The sequence below is a fragment of the Ictidomys tridecemlineatus genome, chromosome 4 (genome assembly GCF_052094955.1).
Source record: "Ictidomys tridecemlineatus isolate mIctTri1 chromosome 4, mIctTri1.hap1, whole genome shotgun sequence".
NCBI lineage: Eukaryota > Metazoa > Chordata > Mammalia > Rodentia > Sciuridae > Ictidomys > Ictidomys tridecemlineatus.
Genome location: NC_135480.1, coordinates 197,454,054 through 197,477,986, shown reverse-complemented (window position 1 = coordinate 197,477,986; position 23,933 = coordinate 197,454,054). Strand labels below are relative to the sequence as shown.

The 23,933-nt window shown below is 49.9% G+C and overlaps 1 protein-coding gene across 3 annotated transcripts in view; it reads left to right on the top strand.

Moving 5' to 3' along the window:
• The first annotated feature begins 685 nt into the window (after nt 1–685).
• Ggta1 (glycoprotein alpha-galactosyltransferase 1 (inactive)) overlaps nt 686–23,933 on the top strand; it is a 61,626-nt gene continuing 38,378 nt past the window's right edge. Inside the window, exon 1 of one of the 3 annotated variants that reach the window (XM_078048117.1) lies at nt 686–916. The gene's annotated coding sequence lies outside the window, so the exon portion shown is untranslated. Of the gene's footprint in view, nt 917–1,058; nt 1,207–23,933 lie in introns of those variants that run through there. The other 2 variants (XM_078048116.1, XM_013356753.4) reach the window with 2 other exon arrangements.

Below are 23,933 nucleotides of genomic sequence, written 5' to 3'. Positions count from 1 at the left end.
CTGTTTGAGGAACTCCGGGCTCAAAGACCATGGAGTCTGTGGATGAACAGAGGCAGGCCCTGCGCTAAGTGCCCGATGACCAGCCGCTCACTTCCGGAGCTCAGGACTTGGGGGACTCCCCACCCCGTCCCCAGCAGAGGCACCAGAGCAGCCCTCCCAGCCTGTTGCTGTCTTTATCTGCCCTTTTCCTTCCCTGGGAAGCACACGGTGGACCCGACCTCCCAGGCTGTCAGTTTTCCCAGCATTTGGCTGTGCTCCAGGCCCCCCCCCCCCCCCCCCCGTGAGTCCCTCCCGGCAGTACAGGGTGACAGATCCCACCCCACGCTCCGATGATCACCCCTCAACGGCCCCCCTCACACCCCGCCGGGTCCCTTCTCGGCCACCACCATCATCACCACGTGCAACCTGCAAAGGCAAAAGAGGCTCAGCAACCCTCACCGGGGACTTTATTTTCTTTTTTGCTGGTTTCAGGCTTTTTTCTGCCTGAGTGAAAATGAAACAAACACCACCCCCTCCCCAGCAGGCGACACACACGCCCTCGCCCTCGCGCGCTCCGGCGGCCGGCCTCCTAGCTGCCGGTGTCCGGGGCGGGGACTGGCTTGGCACGGCCGTCGGGGGCCGGCGGGACGGGGAGCTCGCTCGCTGTCCAGCGCACGCCGGCTCCTCGCGCCCCTGCCGGCTGCCTGCTGCCTGCTGCCTGCTGCCCGCGGCCAGGAGGAGGCGCCGGCCCGCCACCGGCCCACTCGGGAGGGCGGGTGCGCACCCCGCCCTGGCACGCCCGGCCGCCTCCGGCCCTGGCGGCGCGGCGACATTTCGGTCAGCGGAGGGCGCCGCCGGGACCACCCGCCGAGGCGCGTTCCTGCCCCGAGCGCCCACGGCCGCGCGCGGGCCCTGGCGCTCAGGTTCTGAGGATCAGGTGGGTCCCCGGGCGCCGGTCCAGCCCCGAAGCTGAGAGCCGCGCGTGGAGAGCCTGGCGCTGAGTGGCCAGGCTCCCGGTTCCGCGCGTGGGTGGCGGAGGTGGCGGGGTGGGGGAGCAGGGCGGGCCGCGGCTCCAGCCCTGCCCGGTGCCTGCCCTGCCTCTGGCCCTAGCTTTTGTTCTGGTGGTTTGCTCTGGTGCCCAGAACTGATCCGGTCTGTCGCCAGACTGTGCCTGTCTCTGCCTCTGTCCAGCCTTGGAGATTACGACCTGCAAGACTGAGGACCCAGGTCTGCCCTTCCTGGAGTTCGTAGGGTAGGGATGGCACGAGAGGGGGGTCGCGGGGAGCACAGGTTATGACCCACCCATGAAGTCCTGAAAGGCAGGAGGTGTCTGTCCTGGCAGGACAGAGACTGGTTCTTGCCCGAGACACGATGGGAAGGGGGTACCTCTGGGAAAAGGGAGCTGAGGTGGGCGTAAAATGAGCGGTGCCTCAACCCGGAGAGCAGGGTTTCGCAGAGCCAAGGGCCAAACCCAAACCCAGCCTTCGGAAAGTTTCGGACACTATATAACTTGGGCAGCCAAAGTGCTTGGTGCGGGGGGGGGGGGGGGGGAGGGGTTGGGGGTGATGGGAGGCAAAGGGTCCCTTCAACTTTTCAAACTACCTCGTTCCCACTCAAGAAGGACACCACCCCGCTTTTGGAAATGGCAGGAAAACAGCTAAACAGAATGATTGCACAAACTCTTGAAAAGCATCCAAGAAACAGTAAAGGGGGGAAAATGTTAGCGCGCAGAGAGAGAAAGCAGAGCAACTTGAGATTCTCCGATTTTCCCTCTGGTGGGTGGGGGCGGGGCAGAGAGTGTCAGTGCTGCTCCTCCCCCCAGGAAGGAACTGAGACCCAGGCTTTGTGGCTTTGCTTGCTGATTGCGCCCACTCCTTCTGGCTCCTGAGCAGGCCTGGCTGCCTCCTTCATTGTACCTGGGAATAGGTGTGTCTCAGGAGACAGGAGATGCTGGGTGGAGGCCTGGCCTTGCTGCTTTTTGCAGGCAGACGATTTCCCAGGCAGACCCGCAGGTTCCTCCACTGAGAAATAGATTATGCTGGAGACCTTGTTCCCAGGAAGCAAAATGCAAAGTGTATTGCCAGAGACCAGGACCTGAAAGGGACTGAGGTAAAGGACGTGATTAACTTCTCTGCTTTTCTGGCTATACTAAGCATTTTTTCTACCTTCTTGGGGGGAAGTACCTTGCCTCTCTTTACCAGATGGGGCAGGAGGCAGGTCTAAGTTATCCCTGTTACAGGTAACAGATGTTCAATGGCTGAATAAGGCAGAGCTGAAAGACTCCCTAGGGATTTCCTGCTCCAAGAGATTTCAAATTGTGTCCCAGAAGGCCTAGCATCAGCCTGGGGGAGGGGAACCTGGAAGGCAGGGCTCTGCCCCACCCCACCCCCATTCTCATTTCTGACAAAACCAGTTCAGGTCCACCTTTATCTCTTCTTCTTTATGGTGAGTTCCAGAGGGTGTTTGGGAAGGTGTCCTTATACCTTCTTCTCTGGTCATTTTATGTGGAGATCAAGGGTCTGAGGTCAAAGGTCTGCAAAGCAATTAGGGGAAGGGCTTCCAGTGGGTGAACCTTGCTGGGAAACCTGTCTCCGGAGTCCTAGGCCAGGACTGGCCTTCCCTGGCCGAGGTGATTCTGGCAGTGCTTCCCCCAGCTCTTGGCACCAGCTCACCTATATTTAAACTCCAGGGCTCCTGGGCTGCCTTCCTAACCTTCTGAGAGCAGAAATGACTCTCGATCTCTGTACTTCCAGGCCTTTAGTGGGACTTTAAAATGTGGGTTGGTCTCACAGGTTTCCCAGCCTAACAGGGGGTGCTAGGCACCACTAACCGGTTTATAGTAGAGGAGATGAAGATTCAACAGAGAGCCAGTAACTCACTATCGGCCCCTCAGCTATTAAATCGCAGCTGGGATTTGAATACATTTCCGCCTGACTCTAAGGCTTGAGTTCTTCCATTTCAGCATCTCTCAGGATGACTATAAAATGGCTAAGGGACAGATGTCACCCAGATCAGGGTAGGGGTGGGGGACAATGGCTGAACGGGGAAATGTATTAACTAGGCATTTATACAGGTGCATTCACAGCAGAAATAGAATTTTGTTTGAATATGAATGTTTTCTGCCCTGAGCTTTCTTTTTATTTTGGTGATTGTTTATAGATGCTTATTTTTAAATTTTTAACTAAAGTATAATTTACATATGCTAAAATCCACCAATCTGAAGAGTTTTGTTCCATGAGTTTTGAAGTTGTTTCCATCTGTGTAGCCGCCCCAAATGAGACATAAATATTTATCTGCGTCAGTCTAGAAAATTCTTATTTCCAGTTAATTTTTCTTCTACCCTGTGAGGCCCCCATTTTCTGATTTTATTACTGATTAATTTTGCCTGTTGTTGGAATGTACTCTTTCAGGTCTCAAATCACATCACTGGGTGTAATGTTTTGTATGTGAAACAAACTGCACTTTGTTAATGCTCAATTGTATTCCGAGGTGTGGATATACCTCAGTTTGTCTCTTCTGCTAATGAGTATCTTGCTTATTTCCAGTTTGACACTATTATGTGATCATTCTTGTGCAAGTCTGGGAGTGGAGTTGCTGGGACACCTGCAATATGTGACAACTAGGAATGTTTTTCTCGACAGTATTTGGTGTTGATGGTCTTTTTGATTTTAGCTATTTTGATGAACTGGTTGGTGATTTTTACTTTCTGTTTTTCTAATCAAATTTTAATTTTTGGAGAAGACAGAATGAGCAGGGGTGAAATATGAGATGGTGATGGGAGAGCCACTGTGCACCATGATTTAGCAGAGAAGGAACCAAGTGGTGGTTGCACGGTGACCACAGGAATAGGGATTTCTGGGCTCCGGAGAGGTCTCTGTATATCAGTGGGGATTTACAGACTTGGTACTTTACATATTCTACAAACTGGACAAGTTGAGGAATGTTCATAGTTTTAGATGCGACTTCTGCAGCATTCATCTCACCTCACATATTGGGCTCCCAATCCATGTTTAACTGCCCCTGGAGTATTTCTTCTTGTATGTCGCAAGGCTCTGCAAACTCAGCAAGACCAGGAAAGAATTCATTAATCTCACGGTGGCTTTCTATCATGGATCACTGATGCATGCTCAGAAGCTGAGCAATTAAGGTGGGGGATGATAATGAACTGAGTTCCACGCCAAATGATGGAAAGCAGTCCAGGCAAGTAAAGCCTGGAAGTTGGATTGGGCAATAAGGAGATTAGGAGCAGTTCTGGTTTGGTGAAGCACTAGCAAGCTAGATGGCTGATAGGTGAGAAGGTAAGATATGGAGACAGTGCAGTCAATTCTTTTAAGAAGTTTATTTGAGAAGGTCAGGAGAGAGACTTAACTGTAGGGAGCTGTAGGGAGATAGGGTAAAGGAAAGGATTTTTAAAATGGAAAAGACCGGTGAAGAATAGGTTCAGGGAAAGGATTCAGTCCAGGAGAGGGAAGGGCTGGTGGATAAAACCAGGTGCTAGGAGGAGCTGGAGGCAATGGGGAGAGATGACTTTGAAACAGAATGGATTGTCTCCTTCTGTGAAACCGGTTGTGCGTAAGATGCAAAGACTCACCAATGAGAACATTCTTTGTTGATTCCCCACAGCTCACAACTCCTTGTCATGGCACGTGTGGATTTTTATATTGTGTACTTCTCATTCATGTATCATTTAGCTTTTGATGCGATCATGCTGCAAAACAAACAACCCCAAGCTTAGCTTCTGAGCTGTTTATTTATTATTTACATAAGGCATTAGCTGCGGAACAATTGTAGGGCATGGTTTTGTGGCTTTGCTCTAGGTGCCAGAGAGATAAAAGATTTGCTCCAAGTGGCTTCTCATTCTGGAGCCCAAGCTGAGGGAGATGCTTCTGTCTGGTAAATATTGTTTTATGGTAAAAGCTGGAATAAGAAAGAGATGATATGATACCTCTTAAAGCTTCCATTCTGCCATTTCCCACTTTCTACTGGTCATAGTCAGTCATATAACCAGATCCAAAGTCAACTCGATAGAGATGTATACTTTGCCTATTGGCAGGGAATGAATATTTGGAAACAATAATCCAATCGACCATGTGTTTGCTAATATACTAGTGATCCCTAATCAGTGGGGGATAGAGTCCAAGACCCCCAGTGGATGCCTGAAATCTTGGATAGTACCAAACCCTATGGACACTGTTTTTTCCTCTAGCTACTTAGTAACTAAAGTCAGACATATATACAGTGGGGGATATACTGGATGGAGGATGCTTCACTTCCTGGGATGGACAGAGTGGGATGGCGGTAGATTTCTTCTTGTACTAGCATGCACATTTCAGTGGTACACAATTGAAAACTTATGACTTGCTTATTTCTGGAATTTTCAATTTAATGCTTTCAGAATAGCTGATCATAAGTAATTAAAACCCCGAAAAGCAAAACCACCCATAAGAGTTTACTATTAAAACTCAATGATACAGGTGTCCACCTAACTCTTGCTCTCCAACTTCATCCCCTTCGCACAGCCTACTATTTGAGACAATTGCTCAAATACGGTGATGTCCTCTCAAGTCTATATCTTTGGGAATAGAATCTCTCTGTCTAGGTGTCATCCCCCATTACTTTCCATTACTGTGACAAAATAACTGAGAGGATCAACCTAAAAAGAGGAAAGGTTTGTTTAGGCTCACAGTTTCAGGGGTTTCAGTCCATGGTCACTGGTCCTGTGGTTTTGGACCTGAAGCTTTGGACCTGTGGAGGCAGAGTGCATCATGGCAGGAGCACATGACAGAGGAAGCCTGTTCACCTCGCAACAGCTGAGAAGCAAAGGGAGAGAGGAAAAGAAAGAATCAGGGTCCCAATATGCCCTCCAAAGGCACATCCCCAATGACCTAACTTCTGCAGGCTCCACCTCCTAGAGCTTCTGCCACTCCCAGCAGTGCCAGAAGCTAGGGATCAAGGCTTTCACAAGGGCCTTGGGAGGAAATTTATTCCAACTACAGCGCCCAACCCCCACCACCAAATCTCTGGCCTGCTGTAGTGGCTCATCTCTACCAGCTCCCCAGAGAGTCCTCCGAAGCCCAGCCCCACTGCTCCCACTTAGTTCAGATGCACCCCCTTCAGCCGGGGTGGCTGTTGTCTCCTGCCGGTCTCTCCCGGTACACTTCAACACTGCATCAAAGTCTTCCTGCCAGGCACCAGTTCATTGGGTGATTTGCTGTTTCCAAGGCTCCCTCTGTCTTCAGGATAAAGCACATATTCCTTTGCATGACATCCAAGATCCTGCACGAGTTACACTCTGAACTTCTGGCCTCCTCGCCCCGCTCCTCAGAACATCTTCTCTGGCCTCAGGAATTACTGCCGTTCCTGGAACCCTCTCCTGACTTATGCCTGCAGCCTTTCCTCCATGCTGCGGCTCCTGCTTAAAGCGCTCTTGCTGTACCCTCCACAAACCCACCTGCAGATTCCCACTCGTCTTTCAAGATGTAGCTTCATCAGCTCGTTCTCTGGGAGGCCAATGCCTTCATCCTGCGCTTGCGCCCACCCCATGAATGAAGCATCCCCTCCTCCCCCCGCCCCATGCCCCAGCACCTGGGCATCCTGCCACACACAGCCTCAGCTACAGTTTTGCCACATGTCATTCTTTCTTCCCTTCAAAGAGTACACTACTCACATGACCACAGAGCTCTGTACCTGACACACTCTGGTGGTCAGTATGGCCTGGGGGACCTGCTGCCTGAGCTGCATCTTTAATGACTGTGAGACCTGGGGCAAGGTGTGTCACCCCTCTGCCTGTGCCCTGAGTCTGCTGATGGGAGCATCAGGCTGGTGGAGTTCCCTTCGGAAGTCAAAGAGCTATGTAGATTTAGTGCATGGGTTGCAGGCAAAAGGTCAGTATGTTTAACCCAGAACTATTTCTGAAAATCCTTCCAGTTAAGAAAAAAAAAAAAAAAGAGGAAGTTAAACTATATTGTGTTAATCTCCAGCCAAAGAGCTGATCTGCTCAGCTTGTCCTAACGCAATGCAGAGGCCTCAGAACCCAGGGGCATGCAGTCCAGACAGGCCCTGGGAGTTTCCTGGACTAGGGCTTTAGCAACCTTTATGTTAACTTTTATTGCCAAACAGAGTCTCATAAAGCAGAGGCACGGGTAGCAGGGAGTGGAGAGCCAGTGCCTCACGCTCAGTTTTGTGCCCTGGGGGAACCCCTCAGCAGCATTCACAAGGGACCTGGGTGGGAGGCACGTGCTTCCTGTGGCTCTTTTACAAAGCTGTGTGTGGTTGGCAGATGTGAATGACAGGAAAAGATATAGAACTGCCACTTGGAGCAAGGCCCAGCTCAGAGAGAGGGCTTCTGGGAAATGTGGCCAAGAGAGCTGAGTGGTATAGAGACGGTGGGTGGAAAGAAGGGCCCAGAAGAGGTCGACTTAGTTGGATGACAGTAAGACTGTGGGGAAAACAGAAAATTCACTTCAGAATCATTATAATGACTGTTCTCTATACTGCTTGACAATTTGAGAAGTGAGAGACCACACACTTATCTCACCTGGGTCTCACAAAAAAAGCCCTGTGAGGTTCGAAGAGCTGACATTATTTCCTGATTCTACACATGAGTAAACTGAGGCTTCCAGTTTTAAGGCCTTGGACAAAGACTCTCAAAGAATTAATGGTAGAAGCCTGGCAAGGTGACACGCGCCTATAATCCCAGAGACTTGGAGAGGTGGAGGCAGGAAGATCACAAGGGCCAACCTGGGGAATTTAGCAAGACCCTGTGTCAAAATAAGGAAGAAAAAGGGCTTGAGACGTAGCTCAGTGGTGGAGGGCCCTGGGTCGATCCCCAGTACCCACCTCCCCCCGCCCCCCACACAGGTAGAACTGAGGCCTGAGAGCCAGATTTGCCTCTAGTGTGGCTGGAGCCCTTGGTGGCTCCCAGAAGGTAGAGGGATGCTGGGGGGAGCTGTAGTGACTTTCACTGGGGCACAGAAGAGGGTTCCTGGTTGGTGCTGCTCAGACAGAAGTCAGCCAGAGAGAAAGCTCTAGGTGGAAGGGGCTGGGGTAAGAGGCCAGACTCTGAGACCAGTTTTTACCCATTTCAGCCTGGGTGCTCCCATCCTTGGGAGTCTTGCTTTAACCACCCTGGGTGGGGCTCTCCCTAGGGATGAGATGCTCTGGGCTGAAGGTGAGGTGGTCGTAGCCATTCAGTGCTGGTGCTGCCTCAGTGTCCCTGTTAGCCAGATGGCACAAAGCACAGACCCAGCAAACTTCTCTCTGCAGTTGAAAAAAATGCAGGAAAAGGAAGTCCAAACCCACAGGAAATGGATGCTTAAACCCAAATCTACAAGGAAGAAGCAGCTGTTATCCCCAGAGGGACCCCAAGTTTTCAGCTTCCTCTTGGGAGTTTGGGCACCAGGAACTAAGGCTTTAGGAGATGCACCTGTTCTGGGGACTTGTGCTTGTTCAACATCCACTGAGCTGCCTTCCGTCCTTTCCTTCACTATTAGTAGTCACCCAGGATTTACTGAGCACCTACGAAGTGTTGGGCAAGAAGTGAGATGTAGTGGTGAATGAGATACACCATCCCTGCCCGTATGGAGGCTGGAATTCAGCTTGGGAGACAGTGGTGAAGAGATAATTGTACAGAGAGAGGTGAAGAATGTTGTCACAGGGGCCTGATCCTCTGTGGGGAGGTGGCCAGGGCAGGTTTCCCTGAGGACATCACCTTTACATTGGGGGTGCAGAGGGAATTGTGTCTCAGGCAGAGGAAGAGGCAGTGAGAACCAACCATCCTGCTGTCCCTCTGGTTCTCCAGAACCCAGAGGGAGGGCACAGAGGAACACAGAGGAAGAAGCAAGTCCAGGATGACAAACAGCTGCCCAGAGTGGTGACGCCGGGGTTGGCAATGTGAGAAGAGCAGCTGCCTGCCTTCCTCCTGTCTCAGGGACATCCCGAGTCCTCAAGTGGCAGGCCAGCTGTCCCTGGCATCTGAGGGAAAGCCAGGACTCTTCCAAAATGAGGGGCAGGGTTCCTTTTAAGGTGGACTTGGGTCCTTGAAAACGGGAGTAGGGTTTGGGTTTGCTGATGGCCGTCTCTAGATTGATATCTTGTGTAACAAACTCGGTTCTCGTATGTCAGCCAGAGCCGTGTAAAGGAAGGGAGAAATGGTGTTTCTAATGCAAATTGAGTGGAATTCATTCTGTGGCCGTCATGTAAATTCCACATGGGAAGTGCTCAGTGATTGGGACTGAGAAGATTTAGTAGCTCCTGAGAAGGTGGAGCCGTCAGACATTGGGGCTGTAAGCAACCGAAGGAGCCTGTAGCTCCCAGAGACAGAAGAGGCACCCTGGGCAAGATTTCCTTCACAGCTCCCTGGAAAACCAGGCCAGCAGAACCGACAAAGGCTGGGCAATACACACCGCAGGGCCTGTGGAGGAGCGGCCACCAGGGCTGCTGTACATAACGCGTCTCCATATCAGCTTCCCTGCCACCTCCTTGGGATGCTGACTGGTCAAGGCCTAGGTCCTGCTCCTGCATTCCAGGTGCAGATGGATGAGCAGGGGAGGCTCCATCTTGTTTTTCCCTGGTAGTGGATGGGGAGGTTCCTGACACTAATTGGGCAGCCACCAAGTCCATCAGTGCCACCAGAGATGGGGACTTCATAGTGCTTCAGAATTCGACAGGTCTAAGAGGGGGGCACAGAACCCTGAGGGGAACTTACAGAGGGGCAGCCTGACCTCACTCAATTCACTGAACTTCTGAAACCTCAGCGTTCTCATGTGTGAAATGGGTTGGGTTGATTTTAGAGCCATATGTCGCTATGAAGTAGCAGCTGCTGTTGTCATTATTGGCTGTAGAACAGCTGAGTGACCTCATTCAACTATTATGACCATAGTCGTGTCCTCAAAGGAAAGAAAACCAATGTATGAAAACCTAGAGGAATTCAGGAGCGGCCATAGGCGTTTCTTACAAGGAGATTCTCAGCAAGGCTCCTCTAAATCTTCATCTCCCCAGGATTCATAAAAACAGGATTTGATTTGTCAAAAATAAAGAAACAAATAACAGGAAGTCACCTCTTACACATCTTTGATCCGGGCAGTTGCAGAGGGCCATTGTCTTGCAGGGCAGATGATCTGCTTAGCATCCCAGACCTGCTTCCTCAGTGCAGAGGCCTGAAGAGGGAGGGGGCACCCACCTTGTCCCCAGGAGAGTTTAGCCCCCTGCTGCCCACTGGGAAACGCAGCCTCCCTCAGACACAGAGGACTGGGGGGCAGTGTGGTGCCTGCAGATGTTTGGTGGCCAGCTCTTCAATACCCAAAGGCCAGGCCAGTTTCCATGGTGTAAATATGTCCACCCCAGCCCTTTCTCACTTGCTGCTGAGGAGCTGAGAGAAGGTGTGCAGCCCTGCCCTGTGGTTTGGTATCTTCCACTCTGCCTGGATATGATAGATAAGTAACCTCCATAGGGTACAATGTAATAAGATGATTAGGAAGTGAAGAGTTCTTATTTTCTTTGTTCTTAGTGTAACTCCTTTAAATGTATCTAACTGAAGTTTTTGGTATAGGCTGTGTTTAACAGCTGGCTTGCCAACTTCCTGAAAATTCTAACAATCGGATCACTGAATGTTGTATATGTGAGTTGAAAAAAAAAAAATCACACTACACATCATGAATGTGTATAAATGGTTGTGTGTGAATTAGAAAAACAACAACTTTAACATGTGGCTCATGCAAGCCATTGTGAATCTGCTTTGTCACACTACTGGCGTCAGTGATCCTACAGAGGAGCCAGCACAAAGAGGCCGTCCCTGAACACAGGGCCTCCTCACATCTTGAGTCAGGTCAACATCTTTTATTTCCTGTAACCTTTTGTTTTGCGGTGGGGGGATGGGACCCAGGGCCTCATGCATGCTGGGCAAGCACTCCTCCACCGAGCTACATCACCCAGCCCAGCTTTAGCACCATCTTTGACGCCTGCAATTGTTTCCTGTATTTATTTGTTTACTGCTGCAGTTTGGAGCCTTAGTTTCCCCAAAGGCCCACATGTTAAGGGAGTGGTCCCCAGGGTGGTGCCGTTGGGAGGTAGTAGACGCCATGAGAGGTGGGGCCTGGTGGTGGGAGACCTTCAGGTTATTGGGTTCGTACCCTTGAAGGGGATAATGGGACCCCAGTCCCGTTCTCTTCCTCTCCTTTGCTTCCCAGCCGTGCGTTGAGTGGCTTTACTCTGCCAGGGACTTCCTGATTTGATTTGCTGCTTGGCCACAGACCCCCAAAGCAGTTGGGCCAACTAGTCACAGACTAAAACTGTGAGCCCAAATAAACCTTTTCTCCTTATGAGTTGATTATCTCAGGTATTTGTCATAGAGATGGAAAACTGACTGGCACATTTACCAGTCAGTCTGCCTGTTTGGAATGTCTGCTTGCCTGTTGGGTTCACTGCAGAATCCCCAGTGCTTACAGTACTACAGCACTGGCCTGCGTGTAATAGGCCCTCCAAAAACATGGGTTGTTTGAATGAATGGAGACAGGCCAAGGAGACTGCAAGGGTTCGTTCGCACCCTGCTTCTCTGAATGGGCATCTTTTGGGTTAGAATGGAGACTCCTAAGATTGCCTTTAGCTATAAAAGTCTCTGTCCTGATGGAGACATCTCTCCACATAGCCTAGCCCAATGCACATCCTCAACTGAGCACTTTCAAGGGTGGGAGCCAGGGCGCTGGTTCTTAGAGCATCTGTTTTGTCCTCTCCTCTGAGGGCAGTTATTTAACACTGATTTCAAAATGGCTTCCTTTGGCCATCATGATTGGCCCAGCCCAGCATTCTGGGCTTTGCTGAGAGGGGGCCAGCCCTCTTAAGATGACAAAGTCCCTGTTTCTCAGTGGATACTGTGAGGCCCATGGCCTTTGCCCCTGGATAAGCTGTTCCAGGATCAAGGAGTTCAGTCTGCCGGGGTGAGAGGGTCCAGGGACTTAGGGACCCACAGGTCCATCTTGAGCACAGAGCCCAGTGGAGCCAAATGGGCAGCTGTTGGAGGCAGGGTGGTCTGCTTTCCATCTTAGCACAGTTCTTCCTTTATTTCCAAAATTTGGGGGACTGGGATTTTGATAAAATCCAATAAAAATGAGTGATTTGGTTTCTGTGCTTCCTCATGGAGGAACAAACAGCCTCTCTGTCCAGGGTCCACACTTTGAGAGCCACCATCCTGGGAGACAAGAGCTGCCTCTGGCTTTCACTCTCCTAGCCACTGGCAAAGCCAAAACAGAAGCTCCTCAACTTACAATGGGGTTACATCCAGATAAACCCATTTTAAGTAAAAAAAAAAAAAAAAATCACAAATTGAAAATGCATTTCATTCACCCACCTGCTGAACATCCTAGCACAGCAGCACGGGCCACTATGAGTGCCAGTTGTTTACCCTTGTGATCGCAGCGCTGTGTCTGCCCAGCATCCCAGCAGGGTATCTTACCACGGACCACTACCCTGAGGAATGGTCAAAATTCAACTTACAGTTTCTATGCATATCACTTTTGTATCACCATAAAGTCAAAAAATTGTTAAGTCAAACCATCACAGTCGGGGGGCATCTCTATTTGAGTCTCTGTACTTGGCAGGTGAGAACAGGGAGGCCTTGCAGGCTTCCAGGCACTCCCCACTAGGAGCAGGAGGACGCAGCCCCACCCACCCCTTCTATGCCCCAGAAATGAGAGACAGCAGCCCACCAGACAGAGGCACCACACCCTTTGCCATTCTTCTGGAAGCTGAGATGAAGGAGTCCAGCCTTCTTGTGCACCCATGAGGTTCAGGGAAGGAGTAGGAGCAGAGACCAACCCAGAGCCAGCATCTTCTGCCACCTCCAATTGCTGTGTTCTGTGGGATGGACTGGGCTTGGGCCAGGAACTCTCCCGGTACCTCTGAGTCTGGGTGCAGCTGGAGCCTCTCAGGCAACCAGGGCAACAGCCAGTCCCCAAAGCCATCTGCTTTGAAGCAGCATTATAGGATTTCCTGCCTCGGCCTACAGTTTCCTTCTGCATGCTGGGATCCACCTGAGCCCATGTTTACCTTCTCTGAGGGGGGAGGGGCTGTGGTCTGCAGAGCTAACAGGGCTGTCAGAGCTCTGCTTGCCCTTTTTACAGATGGACAAATGGGGAAGGAGAAGTGATCCAGGAACCAGTTAAAATAAATGATAGATCCTGCCTATGGGATGTGTGTGTGGGGTAGGGGGCGTTTTTCACTCTGCAGACACTGTTTAGAGGCCTACCTTCCATTCAAGAACCACGATGGTGAGGATTGTTATTGTTCCAGTTTTGGAAATAAGGAAACAGAGGCCCAGAGAGATTCCGAAATGTCCTAGGGTCACACAGGACAAGAGATTTGGGATTAAGATGCATGCAGTAGCATGGTACCATACCACCTGCAGAAAGAAAACCTCTCAGGTGGCAGGGAGTGAGGGAAGCCCAGCCCAGCCCAGAGAAAACCAGACTGGAGCCCAGGAGTCCTGTCTCATCTGCTTTGGGGGCTGGGTAGCACTCCAGCTGCTAATCTGCCCATTACATGCTGAGAAGCCAAGGCTCACACAATCCTCCACACAGGCCGGGAGAGGTCCTGGGACCTGGAGTCTGGCTTTAGCTGGAAAGCTCAGAACCTCTTTATTTCCCTTTCAGCTGGTGCTTGCGACAGCGAGAGCTGCTCCATCCGCTGTTGGGGCACATTTCCTGTTTGTGCATAGGGACCTAAGTGGAGTTTTAGGTGAAGGGCTAGGAGGGTGGGGGAGGGCGGAACTTCCTTTGCGGAATCACAATGGTCAGATGTGGAAAAGGCCTAGAAGACTCGGCCTAAACCTTCATTTTGTAGATGGGGAAACTGAGCCTCGAAGAATGTGAGAACCTGACTTAATTCACACGTGTGCCAGAATCACGAGTTTTCTCTCTCTCTCTCTCTCTTTTTTACTTATTTGGTTAAATTTTGAAATGATAAAGCCATGAATGTGGGAGCTGGCAGAAAACTCGGAGGTTCCCCAGTCCATGTGCCTTCGAGGAGAATCTGAGCGGGGTGGGGAAGGGACTTTCTGCAGATTCCAGAGCTGGCTGCTGGCACAGCCCAGAGAAGAACACGCTTCCAATGAGCATGTAACAAATGCCACGGAGAGCTCGTGGCTGCTGACTAAGGAGGACTGTGTCCAGGGGGGCAAATATAAATCAAAACATCAATCAGGTAATCATGCATGTCCAAATAGTGGCCAGCGCCCCAAAGGAGAAGAGGGCCCTGTGAGGGAGAGAGACGTGGGAGACCTCCTCTGGGACGGTCCTCCCCCCTAGCACCTGAGTGGTGAGGAGGGCCAGTCCTTCAGCCCCAGCTCATCACGGGTGAGGAAGCTGAAGACTGCCTCCCTTTTTAATTTATTTTTTAAATTTATTTTTAAGGAAAGAGGCGGAGGTAATGAGCACAACAAGGAGCTGGTGGCAGGACCTTGCTCCTCCCTCAGGCCAAGGGAATTTTAGAAAACCCTCAAACTGGTTGTCTGCTAACCGTGACCTTGAATGGGAACCTTAGTAATGTCCTTGTCTTCATCTGGGGATTGGAGCCTGGCTGGTCTTGCACAGCCTTGGTGGGGGTGTTTGTGTCCAGTTGTGCAGATGCTGGGGCAGGGCAGGGCAGGGTGCTGCAGGGCGCCCCTCCTGGGCTGGGTCTGTGGAGTCTTGCCTCTACCCCCTTGTCTTACTGAAATCCCCTAACCTGCCCCTCCCCCAGCTGGCTACTTGGCAACTTCCTCTCCTCCTAGTGGCCCCTTTAAGATGTGTATTTCAAAGGAACTTGAACTGCATGCATGACTCCGCAACCCCAGAGCTCTGAGGGACACCACCTAAGGACACTGTCACCTAGTCAGGTGGGGCAGAGCGACTCAGGGGGTGTGTTTCAACCCCCCAAACCCTTCCTGGAGGCTGATTCTGCTCTGTCTGCCTAGGCTCTACCCTGAGCAGAAGGCCCAGGAACCAGGAAAGGTGGACTTGTGGCGAGGACCTAGGGCACCCCGATAGGCAGAGATGCTGGCTGCCTTTCAAACCAATATTCTTTAAATATTTGTTCAACATTTATCTGGAGTGGGGAGTGTTGGAGGAAATGGATTTTCAATGCGTAAGAGCGGTGGGCCTCTCCTGGATTCTGGATTCTGCCCTACACAGGAACCTTTTGTCAAGCAGAAAGGACAGAAATTCCCTGACAAAGTCACTTTCCCAGCTGCAGTGAGTTGACGTCCCGAAAAAACACTCTCCACTGCCCAATTTCTGCACTTCTCCTTTTCTCTTCGGTTTGTGGTTGAATATTTCCAAGCCAGACAGCTTCTGGGGAGGCTTATTACAGGATTTATTTTGGTTTTGTTTTTATTTCAAATTTATTTAAATATAGATGAGAACAATGAGCCTTATTTGGACTGAGCAGCTTGGAGTATACTTTCGTTGGTGTCCCTGAACCTGACCCCTTGAATTCGTTAAATACAGAAAGTGAAGCTCACATTCATATCCAAGCAGCAGTGCATTCTTGGAATATATACAGAGTAATACAGTTTACCACTTTAACCCTTTCTGAGTGGACAATTCAGTAGCATCAAGTATATTCACAATGTTGTATAACCATCGCTGCTGTTTTCCATCATCCCAAGCAGAAACTGTACCAATGAAGCAATAGTTTCCTATTCTCTGTGTCCCCAGCCACTGGTAACCACCATTCTACTTTCTGACTATGAATTTGACTTGGTACATCACATGGGTTGAATCATACGCTATTTTTCCTTTTGTTTCTGGCTTATCTCTCTTAGCCTAACGACCACACCAGCCTAACGACTGTACCCATCTTGTAGCATGTGTCAGAATTTCATTCCTTCAGAGGCTGAATAAAACGTGCCATTGTGTGTGCATACTACACCATATTTATCCATTTATCCATCTGGATAGCTGAGCTGGCTTGACCTTTTGGGCTCTTGTTAGTAATGCTGCTTAAACATGGATATTCAATTATCAATTTTGAGCCCCTGCTTTCAACGTGGGGGGCGGGTGGTGCTATAACTAGAACAGGATTATTGAATCATCTGGTATTTCCATGTTTGATATTTTGAGGTGCTGCCATATTTGTCCAGCATTTTTGGTGTATCAGTTCCATGGTTGAGATCTAGTATAGTTTAATACATGACTTTCTTACTCACTTTTTTCTCTTGATTCACTATTCTTAAAAAAACGTCATATATGAAAGGTTGCGTAATATTGCACTTCATTGCTAGGTCACAGTTTTTCTCTCCACTCTTCGACTTTTAGGCCTCAGCAAAAGATTTTAAATGGTGGTGATAAATAAGTTGTTTCTGGTAAATAGCCTAACAGTACATTACTTGTTTGAGAAATATGTAACAATGCAGGTTGATGCCTTCAAGGAGTTCTTTCCATTTCTCCTGGATGATTCTTGGGGCTCATCCAACTTAGTGGTTTTTAAAGGTTTTTTTTGTTTTGCTTTGTTTTAAGCCAAGGAACTCTTACTCAAACAAGCCAGCCCACGGAGGCACGATGAATGGTAGCAGACAGATGATCAGAGGAATAGTGTGAAGGAGAGATGGGGGGTTGGGGGGTCTACTCCCTGAGACCCTGTCTCTTCTCCATGGTCTCTGAAGGACTTCAGGTTCTTTGGAACATAGTGTAAAGCCCACCAGGCTAGTCCAGTGCCTTCATTTAAAGATGAGCTGGACACTACAAGAGAGGTGGAGACTTGCCTGAGGTCAGGTTCATTTCTTCATTCATTCAGTCATTACTCAGTGCCTGCATGTCAGAACCACTCAGAGCTCTTATTTTGGGAACTCTTTCTTTCTCAGAACTCTTCTTTCTAGAAGTAGGTGTGGAGAGAGACCAGGATGGAGCTCCTACCTCTGCTGTCCATCCTGGACTTCGTGTGCTGCTCCCCATTTCAGCTGCCTATATTTGCAGATGCTTGTCCTTCAACCTGAGGATGCCCTTAACCCTTGAAGCTAGTTCAAAATTGCCCTTTCCTCTTTGAAACCCACCTGCACAGCCCCATGTGGGATGACTTACTTCTTCCTCTGTGGCCCCGGAACATGGAACTTCTGTCTTCACCCACTCTTCTTTCCTTCAGTCCTGGGTAACAGTTCATAATTTCCAGGCCTAGCTCCCTGTTAGAATGTAAGCTTCTTAGGAGGAGACCTTAGGGGTTTGTCTCATCCTTGTGTTCCCCACAGTGCCAAGCACACAGTAGGTACTTAGTCATTGTTTATTGACTGGAATTAGTATAACCCCATATTTGGAGGATTCGAAAACCAAGGTCCAAATATGGGCAGCATGGAAGTCACGCAGCCCATCAGATGCTCAGGGGTCGAGGGCCCAGCTCCCAGCATTAACCATCCGACAAGGAGGGCAGCCATCTGGTGTGGTCAGGGACCATTGTCTCCAGAACCCATCCACCTGAGTCCTGCAGAAGCCAGTCTCCGGCTCAGGGGTTTCTGAACCCCAGGGAGCTCTGCATGGTTTGTGACCTGGCATACCTGTTTTGATACCTGCAATTTCCTTTCTAACACCTCAGAGTAAACATTATGGGATAGCATGTGAGGCCCACTTCAGTGTGAGAGGCCAAGAAAGCAGGTCCCCTTGGGGTGGTCAGCAAACCTGCCCTCCAGGATGCCCGTGTTACCTCCAGGGGTGGCTGCTACAAGCCCTCCTGAACCCTGTCTTTGGATCAACAACTGGTGCTTTTCCAGTTAGCACACTGGGGGTTAAAAATTGATTTTTTTATTGGGGATAAAATGTGAAACTCGTGGGGCTGGGGTTGTGGTGCTTGCCTAACACATATGAGGCACTGGGGTTGATCCTCAGCACCACATAAAAATAAATAAAATAAATGTTAAAAAAAAAGAAGAGTGCTTTTTAAAAAAAAGTAGAACTTGTTAATTATCATGATGAATGTTACAGATGTGTCACACTGCGGAAATTCAAAGAAGGTATGATGTGTGGATGTCCTGCAGTAGTGATTAGTCACTCCTCACCCTTGGGCAAACATGACAGAGGATTCTTCCACTCTGTCTCATCCAGGACCTCTGGATTCCATTGGGATGGATGGAGGACCTGTCTTGTGCCTTGGGCCCCTTCAGCATCCTGGAAACCTCTTTTGAGAATGGTTTTACATGTAAATTTGAAATAAATAGGATGAGCACAGAAATGAGTCATGTTAAACAGTAGTTATTATTGACACGAGGGGTTGAATCTCAGGTTGGCTGAACTGAGCTGTGTCCTCATCTGAAAATGGGGAGGATTCCAGTACTGATCTCATAGAGTTAGCGAGACTGGAATGAAATAATGAGCGGAATGTGCTTAGAACCCGGCTTGGTGTGTGAGCCCATGATTAATAGCGGCTTTTGCTGTTGCTCCTAATGCTATTATTACAATTGTTATTATTATTAATATGATTAGGTAAGATACAGATCCCTGCTTATAAGGAGTTTACAAGCTGGAACGGGAGAGAAGACATAGATGTGGTAGTAATTAATGAATGAGGTAAAGGATGCAGAAAAGAAGCCCAATAAAGAGCAAGGAAATTCAGAAAGACTGAACTTGCTCCCAATGGAGAAGAGCATTAGCGGTTAAGCTCTTATGCCAGGCAGCCTGGGAGCAGTCCTGGCTTTGACCCTTGGCCTTCTGAGCATGGGTAAGGGGCGGAACCTCTCTGAGACTGCATTTCCTTCTGTCTCAATGGAGATAATAGAATCTGCTCCCAGGAATGCTGTGAGCACCGCCCCTCCTGTGAACAACTGGCTAGATCACATGCCCATCCCAGGTTTTAGGCATCACCCACTCCTTGCCTTTCTGGCACTCTCACATGACCAGTCAGTCCCTAACTGGGATGGATCCCTCAGTTACCACGTCTGCCACTATTCACTGGGCTGGTGAGTGGGACCATGTGGCTGGTTCTGTGGTGACCCTAGTAGGTTGCTGTGCTGCGTGGCACCTGTGTTTCCATCCCTGGTTAGTGTCTTGCCCCAGGGCTTATGGCAGCTGCTCTCCACCTACCTGCTCTGACCAAAAGATCGACCTTCCTATTTCATAGGAAAGGGAGGCCAGAGAGAACATGCTGAATTTCCTTGTAACTCCTTTACAATTCAGCTCAATGTTCTCCACTCTGGGGACAAAAGGAGAAGGGGATTTCCACAGTGCATTGGAGAAATGTTCTTGCCTCCACTCTGTTCTCCTTAATCACACATTATTCTTATTAAAAAGAAAAGTGTTCTAGGAAAGAGTCACTAATATCTAGACATACTCTTACTCTCTGAGATGGTTAATGTTATCAGTCAGGATGAGGTAGGTTAGGCTGCAGTAACAAACAACCCCTACGTCTTCAGGCCCCAGTGTGTGTGTGTGTGTGTGTGTGTGTGTGTGTTCAGTTAATATGAGTATCTTGGGCCAGCTGAGGCTATACTTTATGTTCAAGGAACTAGGCTGATGGAATACCCGTCTTCTTGAATGTTCCATGGCACTAAGAGAGCCCTAGAAGGTCTTGCACAGGTAGTTAAATGCTTAGGCCCACTCCCATGTTTTTGGTCAGACTAGCTGCTTGGCCCTACCCAACCAACCACAAGGCAGCCAGGAAACGAAATCCTGTGAAGGTAGGGAACTGGAAATATCTGGAGAACAGCACTAAAAAGTACCTAGGTTGGATGTTCCCCATTGAGCCCAGCTTGCTGATGTCAGTTCAGTCAGCCAAGGTATTGGCCTGGGTCCCACAGACAGAGCAGCCTGTGGGCTTTCCATTGTGAGTGCTAGGAAACCACACCTAGACAAGAAAAACCCCAAAGCTGCTTCTCAGTCTGTAGCACTAAGCAGAGGAACCAAAGGGTGCCCGTGGCTGCCCTCAGCTCTGCAGAAACAAGAGGCAGAAGCTCAGCAAGGAAGGAGGTAACAGCAAGGGGGCAGACAGTACCTGCCGGGTTCCAGGCTCCTTCAGGGGGTACAATCCCTGCAGGGGGCAGAAGTGATGAGGTAGGATCTATTTTGGAACGGGGCTCTGCAGAAGGGCCCCTGCGCCATCTCATGAGTGGAGTGCCTCTGAGAATATGTATTCTTGCTGGTTCTGTCTTGTGGTTTGCTTAAGTGATGATGTTCTTTCTGAATGTTATACCTTGCTTACCCCCAGCCCATGCATACTTCTTCCCATGACACCCTATGCTCTTACCGGCAGGGCATCCCATGACCAATCATGAGCAGTGAGGAAGAAAGGACAGAGAGGTGGCCATCTCTCACAGAGGTTTCTGAGGCTTTCTAGGGCACAGATGAGGAAACTCGGGAAGGAGATGATGGACAGCAACACCCAGCTGCTTCCCTGGTCTCAGTGGTTTCCTGTGCTGTGGTTAAGAGACACTTTACAGCAGAGCTATGTTGGATTCCCAGGTGCCAATCCCTCCCGGCCTCCTCACTTCAAGGCTGAGTGGACTTGGATAAGTCACATCCCTCCCTTGGGGCCTCATGTGTAAAGTGGTGCAGCTCAGAAGGCCAGGGACATGCTCGGGAGGAGAACAGCCCAGCATAGTGGCATGTGAGATTGTCGGAGTCATCCAGAAGTTCATGGAGCTTAGATTAAGGGGGTGACTGGATGTGGTGGTGAGGAGGCCTTCGTCCTGGTTGTCACAGGGCACTCCCTGGGTGGAAGAACATGTCTAGAAGCATATGTTTGGCTGCTGGGCCCAGCTTCCCACTGGACAGTGAGCTCCAGCAAACAGAGGCCATGTCATTGTAAACCCAACATCCCAACAGTGCCTGGCACATGGTGGATGCTAATATTGGTGCTAAATAAACATTTGAGTGAATAAACAGATGAACACATAGGTCCCTGGGACTGAATCAAGGGCTTGCAGACTTTCTACGGGGTAAGATGAGGTCAGGGAGTCCTTGACTCTACCTAAACCCAGCTCCAATCCCAACTGAGTCACCTTGGGCAAGTCCCAGGCTCCTTGGCTGCCTGCACAGGGCACCAAGCAGCATGGCCCTGTCCTCCAGCTGTGGTGGAGACCCAGCAGGAAGGAGGATTAAAAAATGCTCTGGAACTGCCAAGTCCCATTTGAGGACATGGGCACACAGTGGACTCCTTGGATACACAGAGTAGCTTGTGCCTGCCAGAGCCTGTGTGGCAGAGAGTTCTGGAATAATCATCAGCAGGAATTGAGGAGCTATTATTTATTGGGCACTTGCTAATACCAGACCCTGCCCCACGTACTTTATGGGCACATCTTGTCTCTGGTCTAAGAGAGATATCCTTATACTCATTTTACAGATGAGAGAAACCACGTCTCAGAAAGCTCAAGTCACTGGCCCAAATGCCCTTAGTCAACAGCCAGAGCCTTCTCAAATGCTGGCCCATGAGGAGGTGGAGACCCTTAGGCACCAGGGGTGGTACCGCCTCAGCCTCCTGAGTAGCTGGGACTGTAAGCATGAACCACTTGAGCCCTGCTACTTTTTGTGTTTTTTTTCTTTTTTTTTTTTGCAGCACTGGGATTGCATGCTAGGCAAATGCTCTACCACTGAGCTACACTGGCAACCCACGAGTAAGGAACTGTCCCTATTTTATAGATGAGTAAACTGAGGCTCAGAGAAGATGAAATGATTTAACCCAGGTTCACATAGCAACCTGGGATTTGAAGCTGAGGCTGTCTCATGCTAAGAACGGGTAGGAAGAAAAGCCGTTCTCATGGTGGCCTGAATGAAGACTTGTTTATGTCATTTGTTTGTTTGGAAAGATTGTTTTGGTTTGCTTTTAGATTCCTGCTAGGGTTCCTGCAACTTCTTCATTAGAGACTAATTCTTGAAATGTTTTTTATGCTGAGACAGTTTAGGACAAGAGACCCAGGAAAATCTAATAGAGGAAAAATAAATCTAAGAGAAAACCACCTCAGGATTTTTAGTGAATTCTTAGACTTTGAATACCCCTGGCCACGCAGCCACTTCTTTGAGTTTACCTCACTTGGTGAGCAACAGAGCTGGCGGGGAACCAATTTAGAGAGGCTGTGAGCACACAGGAGTGAGGGGGAGCCTGAGGGGGTCCTGCAGGAAGCGGGCACAGCCGAGCTCTCCTGGCTTCAGGGACACAGGTAGAAGGAGAAATAAGGTTAGGGAGACTCACACAAGGGCTGGGATTGCACCACCTCCGAGCAGCCACAGGAAGTACCCTGCATCCTAAGGGACCAGTAGGCATTAAAAACAAGCCCTGTGGGCTGGGGATGTGGCTCAAGCGGTAGCGTACTCGCCTGGCACGCGTGCGGCCCGGGTTGGATCCTCAGCACCACATACAAACAAGAATGTTGTGTCCGCCGAAAACTAAAAAAAAAAAAAAAAAAAATATTAAAATTCTCTCTCTCTCTCTTAAAAAAAAAAAAAAAAAGCCCTGAATCCCAGAGGGTTCAAGCTGGAAGGTGCTCGAAGAAGACTTCATTGAATTGCTTTATGGTTTCATTTTTACATGGGATGACCCTGTGATTTATCCTCCAGACGGATGCCTGTCCGAGAATCAAAGGGAGAACTAAAATTACCTGTCAACTGATTCAGGGCAGGAACAAACCAGAGCCCCGCCACCCTGATTTTACAGGGGTTTCCCCAACCTCACTTCTACATCTGTAAAGGGAAGAAAATGCCTGCGCCAGGAGTAAAGAGGCACGCGCCAAAGCAAAATTAGGACACTAGCTAAACCACAGGACAGCAGGGCGTGGGGCCCCAGGAGACAGCAGCAGGGCTTCCATCAGCTGGCAGCGGGGACCCTGCTACACACATACCAGGCCTGGCAGCGGGTCACTGGGAGTCAGGGTCCACAGGTACCCTGGGCATCTTGGTGCACACCTGTTCCTGTTTGTGCAGAGAGTAGGTCTGATTCCATTCTGAGCCTGCCCTGCTCCCGTGCACCGTCCTCAGAATGAGGAATGCCCACCAAACATCTGGAGGAGACCAGAGCTGGCGGCAAGGTGTTCCTGAAGTGTGTGGGGAAGGGGCTACACTGGGAGAGGAGTCAGGGAGCCTGATCTCCAAGGCGCTGTTATGTCCCCCGGGGAGGGCAGAGCTCACACTACAGGTGGGACTATCCGCTCTGCGCTCTTGTTCCTGAACCAGGGCGTCAGTTTCCCTGTCTGGGAAGCAGACAGGTAGTAAGGATTAAATGAAACCATGGATGGAAACAAACTGTAGCCTTTATCATTATTAATAACATCCTGGGAGGCCAGCTCAGGCCACACTGGTTTAGGATCAGAAGAGTCTAGAGACGAAACGCTGCCTGGGGTGATGGTGAGTCCCGTCACTAGTAGGCTTCAGGCAGAGGCTGTCTGGCAGAGTGCTGTACATGGGGTGACTCCCGGGAGGGAGGCTGGGCGAGCAGGACACTGGGGAGAATTGAGAAATGACTACTGGCATAAGAACCCGACAGACTTGAGCCCAGGTGGGCTGGAGTGGCTTACTTGTCCCTGTGCTGTCTGCCAGTTGGGGAATAGCCCTGGCACAGAGCCAGCCTGAAACTTTTTACTTCTCTCCCACCAAATGGCTGCTGGCAGCACTTGGGGTCCTCCCCTGGCCTTCAGGATGCTTTTGTTCCCGGATGTCCTGCCACTTGACTGTGCCCTTCTCGTTTCAGGATGGTGCCCTTTAAGGACCACCCTCCCCGCTTCCCCACTCCATTTCTCTGTCTTTGACCACATCAGACTTGCCCACCTCTCCCCGTTCCCCCCTTTTTTTTGGTACTGGGAATTGAATCCAAGGACACTTTACCACTGAGCCACCTCCCTAGCCCTTTTTGTTGTTTTGAGATAGGGTCTCACCAAGTTGCTTAGGGCTTCACAAAGTTTCTGAGGCTGGGCTTGAATTTGCAATCCTCTTATCTCAGAGGTTTGTCCCAAGCCACTGGGCTTACAGGTGTGCAGCACTGCGCCCATCTCGGCTTATCTTTTGCCAGCACACTGGAAC